This window comes from Manihot esculenta, chromosome 4, assembly GCF_001659605.2.
Source record: "Manihot esculenta cultivar AM560-2 chromosome 4, M.esculenta_v8, whole genome shotgun sequence".
NCBI classification, from domain to species: Eukaryota; Viridiplantae; Streptophyta; class Magnoliopsida; order Malpighiales; family Euphorbiaceae; genus Manihot; species Manihot esculenta.
The window spans coordinates 23,238,693-23,253,769 of NC_035164.2; positions in this window are offsets into that span (position 1 = coordinate 23,238,693).

Consider the following 15,077-nt stretch of genomic DNA (forward strand, 5'->3'; position numbering starts at 1 on the left):
GTTGTAGAATAGCTAAATGCATGTTTGAATGGTTTGGGAGGCAAAAATGTGCATGAGGAGGCTGAGTTCTGCCCTTTGGAAGAACTCAGGTTCGGCAGCCGAAGGACTTTTGGCCGCCGAACCTGCCTGTGGAGGCAAACTTTTAGCTGCCGAACCTTGCCCCGGAAAGTGGACTTTCGACTCTGGAAGGGAGTCAAATATCAACTCAAACAACACACATTGTCCATAAACTCAACATTAAACTAAACATGCATTTCTACCCCATAACCCCTCAAAACTTGCTTAAAACATACAAGAAAGGTAGGATCTAAGCTTACCTCTTGAAGATCGAGAGAAGAGACGATCCTAACTTGGAGATGGGAGAAATCTAGCTCCTTGGGTCTCCAAGCTCCAAAATTCCGTTTTTAACTCAAAAATCTTCAAAATAAGATGAAAGCTTGTCAAAACTTGAAAGATTTAAAGGAAATCATTGAAACTAACCATAGGAGGGCATGGACTCACCGTTGGCCAAAAATAGGGGAGAAAGCTCGCCCATTTTTGGCCATGGGGCCTTTTATAGGTGGCTGGCCAGGCCACCTTCGGAAGCCGAAAGTGACTCCAAAACTCATGGAACTTCGGCGGTCGAACATGAGGTTCGGCAGCTAAACCTGGATTTCCCTCAATAGTCTTTTTCATTCAAAACTCAATTTCTTTCTTACTTAAAACCTTAAAATACATTAAAACATTTTATGAAAACATGTTTTTACCCTTCTAGAGGTTTTCGACATCCGAGATTCCACCGGACGGTAGGAATTCCGATACCGGAGTCTAGCCAGGTATTACAAAGAGTTTCCATGCTATAGTGGATATGGCCCAGAAGATGGAGGCTAGTGCTATAATCGAAGGGAAAGTTAAGCAGTCAGTGGCACAGTCTTCGAGTTCCAAGACCCCCGGCGGGGGAAGGTTGGACTCCTATTCTCTGGATGCAGCAGCTTCAGGTGGAAAGAAAAAGTGGGACAGAGGCTCCAGGAAGCCTAAGAATAATAAGTTCTGGAACAGGTTGAAATCAGGTCTGGGACTCGGTGGTGGCTCGAGTTTGGGTTCAGATGGTGCTGAATGTGTGAGGTGTGGCAAGCTGCATAAGGGAGTGTGTCGGTATGGGACTACAGCCTACTTCAGATGTGGGCAAGAGGGACACATGGCACGGGAGTGTCCTAGGGCACTTTTCATGGCACAGTCCCAGCAAACAGCTTCTGGTAGTGTGGCACAACCAGCAGCTCCAGCCGCGACTCAGAGTAGTGGCAGAGGCCGAGGGAGAGGGGCAGCCTCTTCTTCAGTTGGTTCCCGAGATGAAGGTCCATCAGCTCCAGCTAGGATCTTCACAATGACACAGCAGGAGGCGAACACATCTAACACCGTGGTGTCAGGTAATCTCATCATTGGTTGTTCAGATGTGTATGCTTTAATGGACCCCGGTGCATCTCATTCTTTTATTGCTCCGAGAGCCGTTGAGAGGTTGGGTTTGATAATCTCTGGGTTAGAGTGCCCCCTTTGGGTCAGTGGACCCAAGTGTGATCCATCAGTGGCAGAGTCAGTCTGCTGGTTTAGTCTAGTATTTTAAGAGTAGATGCCTTCCAGCCGACCTTGTGGTTCTAGACTTGACGGATTTTAATGTCATTCTAGGGATGGATTGGCTATCCGCTCATGGTGCTACCTTGGGTTGCAGAGACAAGGTAGTCAGGTTCAAAGATCAGCATGGATCAGAAGTTGTCTTCAGAGGTGACACTAGGGGTACGCCTAGAGGTCTGATATCAGCCCTACAGGCTCGTAGGTTGCTCAGGAGAGGTTGTCAGGGGTTTCTAGCTCATGTGAGAGAGCTGGATAGTCAGGTTAGGGAGCTCGCCTCAGTGCCCGTGGTCAGAGAGTTTTTAGATGTCTTCCCAAACGAGCTTCCAGGACTACCACCTACTAGGGAGATAGAGTTTGAAATAGAACTGATGCCTGGAACCCGACCAATCTCTATCCCTCCCTACAGGATGGCGCCAGAAGAGTTGAAAGAATTGAAGGAGCAGTTGCAAGAGTTGGTAGACAAGGGTTTCATCTGACCGAGTACCTCACCTTAGGGTGCTCCAGTGCTATTTGTGAAAAAGAAGGATGGATCCCTCAGACTTTGTATCGACTACAGGCAGTTGAACAAAGTCACTACTAAGAATAAGTATCCGTTACCTAGGATCGACGATCTATTTGACCAGCTAGCAGGAGCAGGTTGTTTCTCCAAGATAGATTTGAGATTCAGGTATCACCAGCTGAGAATAAGAGAAGAAGATGTGCCGAAGACGGCGTTCAGGACCAGATATGGGCATTATGAGTTCCTAGTAATGCCGTTTGGGCTAACCAATGCCCCTGCAGCATTCATGGATCTCATGAATAGAGTGTTTAGCTAGTACCTGGATCACTTTGTTATTGTCTTCATTGATGATATCTTAGTGTATTCCAGGAATGCAGAGCAGCATGCCCATCATCTGAGGATAGTTCTGCAGACCCTGAGAGAGCATGGCTTGTATGCCAAGTTCTCCAAGTGTGAATTCTGGTTGAGGAGCATCTCATTCTTGGGGCATGTTGTATCAGAAAATGGAATAGAAGTGGACCCCAAGAAGGTAGAAGTTGTAGCTAACTGGCCCAGACCCACTACAGTAACAGAGATCAAGCGCTTCTTGGGTTTGGCAGGTTACTATAGGAGGTTCGTTCAGGACTTCTCTAAAATCGCCGCTCCTATGACCAAATTGACCAAGAAGAATCAGAGGTTTGTGTGGTCTGATAGAGGACCCCAGTTCACCTCCAGATTTTGGCAGAGTCTGCAGAGTGCTATGGGTACTAGGCTAGACTTCAGTACTGCTTTCCATCCTCGGACGGATGGACAATCAGAGAGGACCATCCAGACAATAAAAGATATGCTCAGAATGTGTGTGCTAGATTTTGGCGGTTCTTGGAGGCAGCATCTACCTTTGGTGGAGTTTGCCTACAATAACAGCTATCATGCTAGCATAGGGATGGCTCCATATGAAGCTTTGTATGGAAGGAAGTGCAGGTCACCTGTCTGCTGGGAGGAAGTTGGAGAAAGGGCCTTAGCAGGGCCTGAACTAGTAGAGATCACCAGCAGAGTAGTACCAATTATCAGAGAAAGGATCAAGACTGCTGTGAGCGGGCAAAAGAGTTATGCAGATGTCCGCAGGAAGCATGTGGAGTTTCAGGAGGGAGATTTGGTGTTGCTCAAGGTGTCTCCTATGAAAGGGGTGATTCGTTTTGGGAAGAAAGGTAAGCTAGCTCCACGGTACATCGGACCTTTTGAAATCTTGCAAAGGATTGGGAATGTATCGTACAAGTTGGACTTACCTGCTTCAATGGAAAGAATCCATCCGGTTTTCCATGTTTCCATGTTACGAAAGTTCGTGTCAGATCCGGGCAAGGTTCTTAGTGACCCTGATGTGGAGATCCTAGGAGATCTCACTTATGTTGAGCAGCTAGTGCGGATCCTTAACATACAGATAAAAAAGTTGAGGAACAAGGAAATCCCGATGGTGAAAGTCCTTTGGAATCACCACAACATAGAAGAGTGTACCTGGGAGACACGGGAGTCTATGCTCCAGCAATACCCTCATCTCTTTTAAGGTTAGTATCTATGTGTTTTTGTGTGTTTATGTGTATTATGCCATGTTTTGCTTGTTTGGTGAACATTCGGGGATGAATGTTCTTAAGGGGGAGAGAATGTAATACCCGGCTAGACTCCAGCATCAGAATTCCTACCGTCCGGTGGAATATCGGATGTCAAAAACCTCTAGAAGGGTAAAATATATTTTTCTAAAATGTTTTCAAGTGTTTTAAGGTTTTAAGTAAGAAAGAAATTGAAAAGCACCATGGAGGAAAATCCAGGTTCGGCCGCCGAACCTCAGGTTCGGCCGCCGAACCTCATGTTCGGCCACCGAACTTGGTGGAGTTTTGGAGTCACCTTTGGCTTCCGAAGGTGGTCTGGCCAGCCACCTATAAAAGGCCCCATGTCCGAAAATGGGCGAGTTTCTCCTCCATTTTCAGGCAAAGGTGAGTTCATGCCCTTCCATGGTTGGTTTTGAGGTTTTCCTTCAAATCCTACAAGTTTTTAACAAGTTTTAACTTGGTTTTGAAGATTTTGAGCTCAAATCGAAGTTGTGAAGCTTGGAGACCTCCGGAACTCATTTTCCCCAAATCTCCAAGTTGGGTCACGCATTCTCTCGATCTTCAAGAGGTAAGCGTCGATCCTCACGTCTTTGATGTTTTGAGCATGTTTTGAGGGGTTTTAAGGGGGTATTAATGCATGTTTAGACTAGTTGTTAAAATGTTAGGTTTTATGTGAGTTAAGTATGAAATGCATGATTAATGAGTTGCCATGTTGATATTTGTTGGGGTATAGGATAGTTTGAGACCCCTATATGCTTATGAATGTGTTTATGCACGTTTAGGAGTGTTGTGTTTGAGTTTGGAAGGTTTGGGAGGCAAAATGTGCATAAAGGCTGAGTTCTGCCACTTCTGGAAGAACTCAGGTTCGGCAGCCGAAGGCACTTTCGGCCGCCGAACTTGCCTGTGGAGGCAAGCTTTTGGCTGCCGAACCCTGCCCCGGAAAGTTGAATTTTCGGCTCTGGAGGGGAGTTTCGGCCGCCGAAGGTGCCGCCGAAGGTGCATGAGTTTCGTCTCTGGAAGGGACTTTCGGCCGCCGAAGGTGCCGCCGAAAGTGGCTGAGTTTCAGCTCTGGAGGGACTTTCGGCCGCCGAACCTGCAGCCGAAAGTGCCCTATTCAACCTTTCTTTGCATGATTTCTATGATTGTCTTATGATGTTTTAGGGGGTTTTTGGGGAGTAGTTTAGAGTTATGTTAGTGTATGTGTGGTCCCTCATTTTGAGCCCACCTGTGTAGGTTCGGACCCGAGGAACCGAGGACCCCAGCAGTGAGCTAGCTGCTTCAGAGTCAGCCCGAGGTGAGTAGAATGAATCTTTATGTATCAAATTGAATCAGTTTTGAGCATGTTCATGCATCATGAATACCATGTTATTTACTAGGTTGTTTGCATTAGAATCCACAAATATGTTGCATTGCATATTATGATATTGATATGGATGGATGTTGGATGACCCATTAGTCCTCGATATGATGAGATATGATATGATATGATATGGAAGTCTAGGTGTGGCCTGCACTACGCCCCTGGCACAATGTAAGAGAAAGTCCGCGTGTGGCCTGCACTACGCCCCCGGCATGATTGGATATGTATGATATGTTATGTGTAAGAGAAAGATCAGGTGTGGCCTGCACTACGCCCCTGGCATGATTGGATTATGTAGAGGGCTATTGGTGACAAGTCCATCCTTGATGTGTATTGTTTGTGATGTGATGCATTCCATGAAAGCATATGTTTTAATATAATGTTTTACTATTCTGCTCACTGGGCTCTAGTAACTCACCCCTTTCCCTCAACCCCCAGGTTTGCAGGTTCGAGATAGACCGGGAAGTCTTCTAGGTTGAAGTTATGTCTTTGTAATAGTTAGTTGTGGACATGAATTGCAAAATGATGTATTGTAAAATAGTGTAAAATAATGTATTGAGGATTTATAATTATCATTTTAGTAGTATTTATTTTATTATTAATAGAACAATGTGTCTTTTTATTATCTTATTATTAGTAATTTATTAACAAAATAGATGACAATTAATATGAAATTAAATACTATAAAATTATAATTACTTTATAGAGGTAGAAAAAATGCAGTTTGCTAAATGAGTTGTTCATATTCTTGATAAGAAAATATTAAAATACACTAAAATATGGAAAGTATAAAATGCATAATAAGATATAGTAAGTAAAATATATAATTATCATTTTTTCATTGCAATTAAATTTTCATAATCATAACAATTTATATAGTATACTAAAATAAAGATGGCATTAAAATGAAGTCACTCAATTTGAACATTGAAGAGTTTCTTAAGAAACTTGACTTATTTAGGTCATGTTCCATATTAAACTAGCATAGTCATAAAAACAAAACCAAAAACACGTACCAGTTCTTGTAATAACAATTACGGAGCACTTTATATATAAAAAAAAGTTAGTAATTACTTCATCGTTCACGAGATAAACAAAAAATAATCTAGTTTAATATGTTATCTTTTCCTTCTTCCTCAACATTCGTATTTCTTTTTCTTTCTCTTCTTCAATTTATCTCTTAGTGACATAAGATTTACCTCCTCATCTCATTCATATTACTGTAAAGCTAAGGTTAGATGGCAAAGTTCCAATAAAAATCTTATCAAATGCACTAATTTTCTACCGTAGTCCAAATTATCTCCTAGCTTCATTATATTTTGTTTACTTATTTTAAAAATAATCTATTAGAACATTATTTATAACTATTCAATTAAGTAACAAAAAATAAAAATAACTAAAAGTAAGCCAAAAAACTTCATGATATTTATCCAAGATTATGACATATAAATTAACATACTTTAAATTTCATAATATATAGATCCATTCCTTTATGTATAATGTCCCTTGATTTCTGTGTAAATGTGTCTCTCATATCAACTCTTAAATTAACTTTGGATCTTGGAAAAACATAACATACATTCAATTTATAGTTTAATAAAAAATTTATCAATATTACTTCAAAATTAAATTAATAAATTGTGTATTTAGCATGGACTAATTTTGATGTTTAAGAGGGTTTTATGAAAATTGATTCATTTTGTAAGTTTTTGCAACTAATGGGGATGCACTTTGTCCCACATATTCAGTTGTATTTATCCTAGTTTGTAGTTTGTTTGGCGTTGATATCAGGTATTCAGTTATATAATTGGAGCCATTTTATGAATATTCCTTTGGACATGTACTGATATTTGACCTTGTATGTAATATCCAGCTAGACTCCAGCATTGGAATTCCAACTTTTCATATGTTTTAATTAAGTTTTATGAAGGGTTGAGGGGTACAGATGCATGTTTTGGTTAGATCTAAAGTGTTAGGGTTTGTGTTAGTTGTGTTGATGAATGTTTGCTTATGTTTGGTTTTATAGTCGTTTGTTGGGGTTTAGTCTAGTTTTTATGCCCCTTATGCATGTTGGAGTGAATATGCATGCTTTTAAGGAGTTGGATGTGAGTCTTGGAGAGTTTTGGTGGCTGAGTGCATAAGGCAGAATCGGGTTCTGCCATTCTGGAGAATCCAAGTTTGGCTGTCGAACCTACCTGTTCTGCTCCCGAAAGGATGGACTTTCGGATCTGTGAAAGGATTAGGCCGCCGAACCTGCCCCCGAAGGTTAGTGACTTTTGGATCTGTATTGGAGTTTCGGCCGTCGAACCTGCCGCCAAAAATCTCCTGCCCAGCTTTCCTTTGCTTGTTTCCTATGCTTGTTTTGTGATGTTTTAGGGGGGTTTTTGGGAGAGTTTCTTAGCGTCTTGTTCGAGTTATGTTTGGTCCCTCTTAAGTCCACCTATATAGGATCGGACCCGAGAGACCGTAGAGGCCAGCAGTGAGTCAGCTGCTACAGTTTTAGTCAAGCGTCAGCCAAAGGTGAGTAGAACTAAACTAACTTATTATTTTCTAAAGTAATCAACTTTTAAGCATGTTCATGCTTCACGAATGTCATGTTATATGTAATAGGTTGCTTGCATTAGAAATCACGAATATGATGCATTGCATAATTTACTATTGATGTGGATGGATATTGGATGACCCACTAGCCCTCGATATGTTATGATATGATATGATACGGAAAGACCATGGCTTGCCCAGTCTACGCCCCTGGCACGATGCAAGGGAAAGACCATGGCTTGCCCATTCTACGCCCCTGGCATAGTTGGATATGTTATGTTATGTTTAAGAGGAAGTCCTGAGGAGCTCCGTCGAGGGCCGGACATTATTTGGAATATGTGGAGGGTTACTGGTGACAAGTCCATCCTTGATGTGTATTGTTTGTGTTGTGATGCATTTCATGAGAGCATATCGTTATTAAACTGTTTTTCTTATGTTCTGCTCACTAGGCTCTTGTAGCTTATCCCTTTCCCCTAACTGTAACGACCCGAAAATCGGACCGCTACCGGCGCTAGGATCCAGGTCGGCTTAAGGCCGCCGGGACCCGTAGCAAGCCTAACATGCAACCTGTAAACCTGTTTAATCCCATACATGATCAACAACATACATAAAAATTAAAACTTTTCTTTCATTCATACACCAAACTCAACCTGTGCATGCACTGAACATAGACATAATCATAATCATGACCCCTCTGTGGGATCTCATCAATGCCCCAATGGGCGATACCTCCTAAGTTGAGTTGGTTTACGTACACATCATAAAACATCTAAGATCATGTATTAAAAGGGATACCTTATACATAAAGTCAAGCACAATTTCTAATCCTCAATATCATTACATGACTAAGACTGTACTTTTTCATAACATTAATACATTTATCATGTCCACACTATCTATTACATATACATGACTTCATTACTCTTGCGGACCTCCTGGTCTACCCTGTACCTGCAAACCTGGGGAATTTGGGAGAGGGGTGAGCTACTAGAGCCCAGTGAGCAGAATAATAAAACATTTAAAACATATGATAGTATGGAATGCATCACATCACAGCTAATCACATCAAGGATGAACTTGTCACCAATAGCCCTCTACATAGTCCAACTGTGTCAGAACGTAGAATGGGTCCTGGTCTTTCTCTTACATAACATAGCATAACATAACAGTCCAACTATGCCAGAACGTAGAATGGGTCCTGGTCTTTCTCTTACATGGTGCCAGCGAACGTAGAATGGGTCCCACTGGTCTTACATTCCGTACCGTACATATTACATCGTCACATCATAGATCGAGGGCTATGGATCATCCAACATTCATCCACATCAACATTAAAATATGCAATGCAACATATTCGTGAATTCTAATGCAAACAACCTAAATCATCACATGGCATTCATAATGCGTGAATCATGCTAAAATGTCCATTATTTGCTTTAAAACGTAATGAGTTATTCCACTCACCTCTGGATAGCTCTGACCAGACACTGGAGCAGCTGACTCACTGCTGGGGTCCTCAGTTCCTCGGGTCCGAACCTACACAGGTGGACTCAAATGAGGGACCAAACAAACATGAACATAACTCTAAACTACTCCCCAAAAACCCCCTAAAACATCATGAAACAATCATAGAAAAACATGCAAGGGAAGGCTGGACAGGGCACTTTCGGCGGCAGGTTCGGCGGCCGAAAGTCCCTCTAGAGCCGAAAGTCAGGCAGGTTCGGCGGCACCTTCGGCGGCCGAAACTCCCAGACAGAGACGAAAGTCCTCTTTCGGGGGCAAGCTTCGGCAGCCGAAGGCTGCCTCCACAAGCATGTTCGGCGGCCGAAAGTTCCTTCGGCTGCCGAACCTGGTTTCTCCCATGTGGCAGAAACTCAGCTCTTATATGCACATTTGCCTCCAAAACTTTCCAATCATGCATAAACCTATTCTACAACACACATACACAAGCATACAAGCTCCTAGGGGCTTCAAACCATCAAAAACCCCAACTACAACACATCAAACAATTCACATTGCTCATAACACATATAAAACCCATAAACCTAACCATAAGCTAAACATGCATTCTACCCCATAGATCTACTTAAAACTTACTTAAAACATGCAATGAGCTTAAGATCGGCTCTTACCTCATGGAGATCGAGAGAGAGAGGACCTAAACTCGGTGATGGGAGGGGTTGAGTTTCCGTGAACCTCAAAGCTCCAAAACTTGCTCAAAACTTGAAAATCTTCAAAACAAAGCAAAAACTCATAAAAATCTTGAAAGATCTGAAGGAAGGACTCAAAGATTGGTGAGGGACGGCGGAGAGCTCACCTTGGCCGACAATGGGGAGAAAAGCTCGCCCATTTTCGGCTAAGGGACCCTTTTATAGTGGCTGGCTAGGCCATGTTCGGGGGCCGAACGTGCCTCCGCATGCATGCCATGTTCGGCCTCCGAACTTGAGGTTCGGCGGCCGAACCTGGGTTTTCCTCCAATGTTGTTTTCATGCAAAAACTCATTTCCTTTTTACTTAAAACCATGAAATACCTTAAAACATTTTATGAAAACATGTTTCTACCCTACTAGAGGCTTTCGACATCCGAGATTCCACCGGACGGTAGGAATTCCGATACCGGAGTCTAGCCGGGTATTACATTCTCCCCCCCTTAAGAACATTCGTCCCCGAATGTTCCTCAACTAGCACATGCAAAGCATACAACATAACATACATATAAAACACATGAACTCATAAGGAACTAACCTTAGAAAAGATAAGGGTATTGCTGGAGCATGGACTCCCGTGTCTCCCAAGTGCATTCTTCCAGATTGTGGTGGTTCCAAAGGACTTTCACCATCGGGATTTCCTTGTTTCTTAGCTTTCTGATCTGGGTGTCTATGATCCGTACTGGCTGTTCAACATAGGTGAGATCCTCTTGGACCTCCACATCAGGCTCACTAAGAACCTTGCTCGGATCTGACACAAACTTCCTCAACATTGAAACATGGAAAATCGGATGGATTCTTTCCATTGAAGCAGGTAAATCCAGTTTGTACGACACATTCCCAATCTTTTGCAAGATTTCAAAGGGTTTGATGTATCGTGGGGCTAGTTTACCTTTCTTCCCAAAGCGAACCACTCCTTTCATAGGAGACACCTTGAGCAATAGCAGATCCCCCTCCTGAAACTCTACTTGTCTTTTGCGGATGTCTGCATAACTCTTCTGTCTGCTTGCAGCAGTCTTGATCCTTTCTCTGATTATGGGTACTACCCTGCTGGTAATCTCTACTAGCTCGGGCCCTGCCAAGGCCTTTTCTCCAACCTCTTCCCAGCAAACAGGTGATCTGCACTTCCTTCCATATAAAGCTTCATATGGAGCCATCCCGATGCTAGCATGATGGCTGTTATTGTAGGCAAACTCCACCAAAGGTAGATGCTGCCTCCAAGAACCGCCAAAGTCCAGCACACACATTCTGAGCATATCCTCTATGGTCTGGATGGTCCTTTCTGATTGTCCGTCCGTTTGTGGATGGAAAGCAGTGCTAAAATCCAACCTGGTACCTATGGCATTCTGCAGACTTCGCCAAAATCTGGAGGTGAACTGGGGCCCTCTATTGGACACTATCGAAACAGGAACCCCATGCAGCCTGACGATCTCATCGACATACACCTGCGCCAACTTGTCCACAGAATAGCCACTCCTGACAGGAATGAAGTGAGCAGATTTAGTGAGTCTGTCCACAATCACCCATATGGAGTCCAATCTGTTGGATGTCGCCGGTAACCCCACCACGAAGTCCATAGCTATATTCTCCCATTTCCACTATGGAATAGGTAGCGGGTTAAGCATTCCAGCCGGCTTCTGATGTTCCAGCTTCACCCTCTGACACACTTCGCAGGCTGACACAAACTGTGCCACTTCTTTCTTCATAGCTGGCCACCAATAAATCTTCTTCAGATCTTGATACATCTTGGTGGTCCCGGGGTGAACGCTGTATCTTGCATTATGAGCCTCTCTCATAATGTCTCCTTTTAGCCCTATGTCATCTGGTACACATAGTCTGCTCCCATAGCGGAGGATCCCTTTGCTGTCAAATCTGAACTCGCTATCCTTGCCTGACTGAACAGTCCTGGCAATCTTCACTAACTCTGGGTCCTCATGCTGTTTCTGAGCCACCTGCTCCAGAAACACGGGTACCACTCTCATCTGGGCTACCAAGGCACCTGTACCAGACAACTCCAACTGTAGACCCCCCTCAATGAGCTTGTAAAACTCCTTCACCACTGGCCTCCTCTCTGCCAATATGTGGGATAAACTGCCGAGTGATTTTCGGCTTAAGGCGTCTGCCACAACATTCGCCTTACCCGGATGGTACTGAATCTTGCAATCATAGTCACTCAGCAGCTCCGCCCATCTTCTCTGTCTCAAGTTCAAATCTCTTTGACTCAGGATGTACTGCAGGCTCTTATGATCTGTGCAGGCTCTTATGATCTGTGAAGATCTCACATTTTACCCCATAGAGGTAGTGCCTCCACATCTTGAGTGCAAAGATTACTGCTGCCATCTCCAGGTCATGTGTGGGGTAATTCAACTCATGCTTCTTCAGCTGCCTAGAAGCATAAGCAATCACCTTTTCATTCTGCATTAACACACAACCCAGTCCCACACGGGACGCATCACAAAAGACCGTGAAGTCCTCGCTGCTAGTTAGCAAAGCTAACACTGGTGCCGAAGTCAACCTCCTCTTAAGCTCTTCAAAACTCTCTTCGCACTGGTCGGTCCACACAAACTTCTGATTCTTCCTGGTTAGTCTGGTCAGAGGAGCTGCAATCTTTGAGAAGTCCTGAACGAACCTCCTGTAGTAACCTGCCAAACCCAAGAAACTCCTGATTTCTGTCACTGAAGTGGGTCTAGGCCAGTTAGCCACAGCTTCTACCTTCTTGGGGTCCACCTCTATTCCATTTTCTGACACTACATGCCCCAAGAATGAAATGCTCCTCAGCCAAAACTCACACTTAGAGAACTTGGCATACAAGCTATGTTCCCTCAAAGTCTGCAAAACCAACCTCAGATGATGGGCATGCTCCTCTGCGTTCCTGGAATACACCAAGATATCATCTATGAAGACAATAACAAAGTGATCCAGGTATTGGCTAAACACTCTGTTCATGAGATCCATGAATGCTGCAGGGGCGTTGGTTAACCCGAACGGCATCACAAGGAACTCAAAATGCCCATATCTGGTCCTGAAAGCTGTCTTTGGCACGTCTTCCTCCCTTATCCTTAGCTGATGGTACCCCGATCTCAGATCTATTTTGGAGAAACAACCCGCTCCGGCTAGCTGGTCGAATAGATCGTCGATTCTTGGCAGAGGGTACCTATTCTTGGTAGTGACTTTGTTCAACTGCCTGTAGTCGATACAAAGTCTAAGGGATCCATCCTTCTTCCTCACAAACAAGACTGGAGCACCCCAAGGTGAGGTACTCTATCGGATGAAGCCCTTTTCTACCAGCTCTTGCAACTGCTCTTTCAACTCCTTCAACTCAGCTGGGGCCATCCTGTAGGGAGGGATAGAGATCGGTCTAGTTCCAGGCACCAACTCTATCTCGAACTCTATCTCCCTAGTAGGTGGTAAACCTGGAAGCTCGTCTGGAAAAACATCCTGAAACTCTCTGACAACTGGCACCGAGGCTGGCTCCCTGACCTGTCTATCTAGCTCTCTCACATGAGCCAAATACCCTTGACATCCCTTCCTAAGCAACCTATGTAACGACCCGAAAATCGGACCGCTACCGGCGCTAGGATCCAGATCGGCTTAAGGCCGCCGGGACCCGTAGTAAGCCTGACATGTAACCTGTAAACCTGTTTAATCCCATACATGATCAACAATCATACATAAAAATTTAAAACTTTTCTTTCATACATTCTATCATACACCAAACTCAACCTGTGCATGCACTGAACATAACCATAATCATAAACTTGACCCCTCTGTGGGATCTCATCAATGCCCCCCAATGGGAGGCATAACAAGTGTTGAGTTGGCTAAACATAGTCATCAATAAACATTAAGATCATGTATCAAAAAGGGATTACAATATACTATGGTCAAGCACACTTCTAACCTTAATATCGTTACATTACATATCCATACGTCATTATACAATCTGTCATGTCCACATTCTAACTATTACATGCATAAGACTTCATTACTCTTCTTGACTTCTCTGTCTAACCCGTACCTGCAAACCTGGGGAATTTGGGAGAGGGGTGAGCTACTAGAGCCCAGTGAGCAGAATCATAAAGCATTTAAAACACATGCTATCATGGAATGCATCACATCACAACTAATCATATCAAGGATGAACTTGTCACCATTTAGCCCTCTACATATTCCAATCATGCCAGGGGCGTAGTGCAGGCCACACCTGGTCTTTCTCTTATACATAACATAACATACATAATCCATGGTGCCGGGGGCGTAGTGCAGACCACGTCCGGTCTTTCTCTTACATAGTGCCAGGGGCGTAGTGCAAGCCACACCTGGACTTCCATACCATATCATCATGTCATAACATACGAGGGCTAATGGATCATTCAACATTCATCCACATCAACAACATATTATGCAATGCAACATATTCGTGATTTCTAATACAAACAACCTAAAATATCACATGGCATCCGTGATGCATGAACATGCTCAAAACTGATTTATTTACTTAAGAGCATAAGAGTTATTCCACTCACCTCTGGCTAGCTCTGACACTGACTGAAGCAACTGACTCACTGCTGGGGTCCTCGGTTCCTCGGATCCGAACCTACACAGGTGGACTCAAATGAGGGACCAAACAACTAGAACATAACTCTAAAAACATCCCCCAAAAACCCTCTAAAACACCTCAAAATATTCATGCAAAAACATGCAAAGGAAGGCTGGACAGGGCACTTTCGGCGGCAGGTTCGGCGGCCGAAAGTCCCTCAAGAGCCGAAAGTCAGGCAGGTTCGGCGGCACCTTCGGCGGTCGAAACTCCCAGACAGAGACGAAACTCATGCATGTTCGGCGGCACTTTCGACGGCCGAAACTGCTAGACAGAGACGAAAGTCTCCTTTCGGGGGCAAGCTTCGGCAGCCGAAGGCTGCCTCCACAAGAGGGTTCGGCGGCCGAAAGTCCCTTCGGCTGCCGAACCTGGTTTCTCCCAAAGGGCAGAAACTAGGTTCAAACATGCACAAATGCCTCCAAACTCAAACCACCATGCATTTAGCTCAACCAAAACATGCATACAAGCTCCTAGGGGTCTCAAACTACCTTAAACCCCAACTACAACACATCAAACGCACATTACAAGCCACATTGCTCAAAAACTCATCAAAAACTCATAAACTCAACATAAGCTTACTCATGCATTTTCTACCCCATGAACTTCATAAAACTTACTTAAAACATACAATGAGCTTAAGATCAGCTCTTACCTCTTGAAGATCGAGAGAGAGACAACCTAAA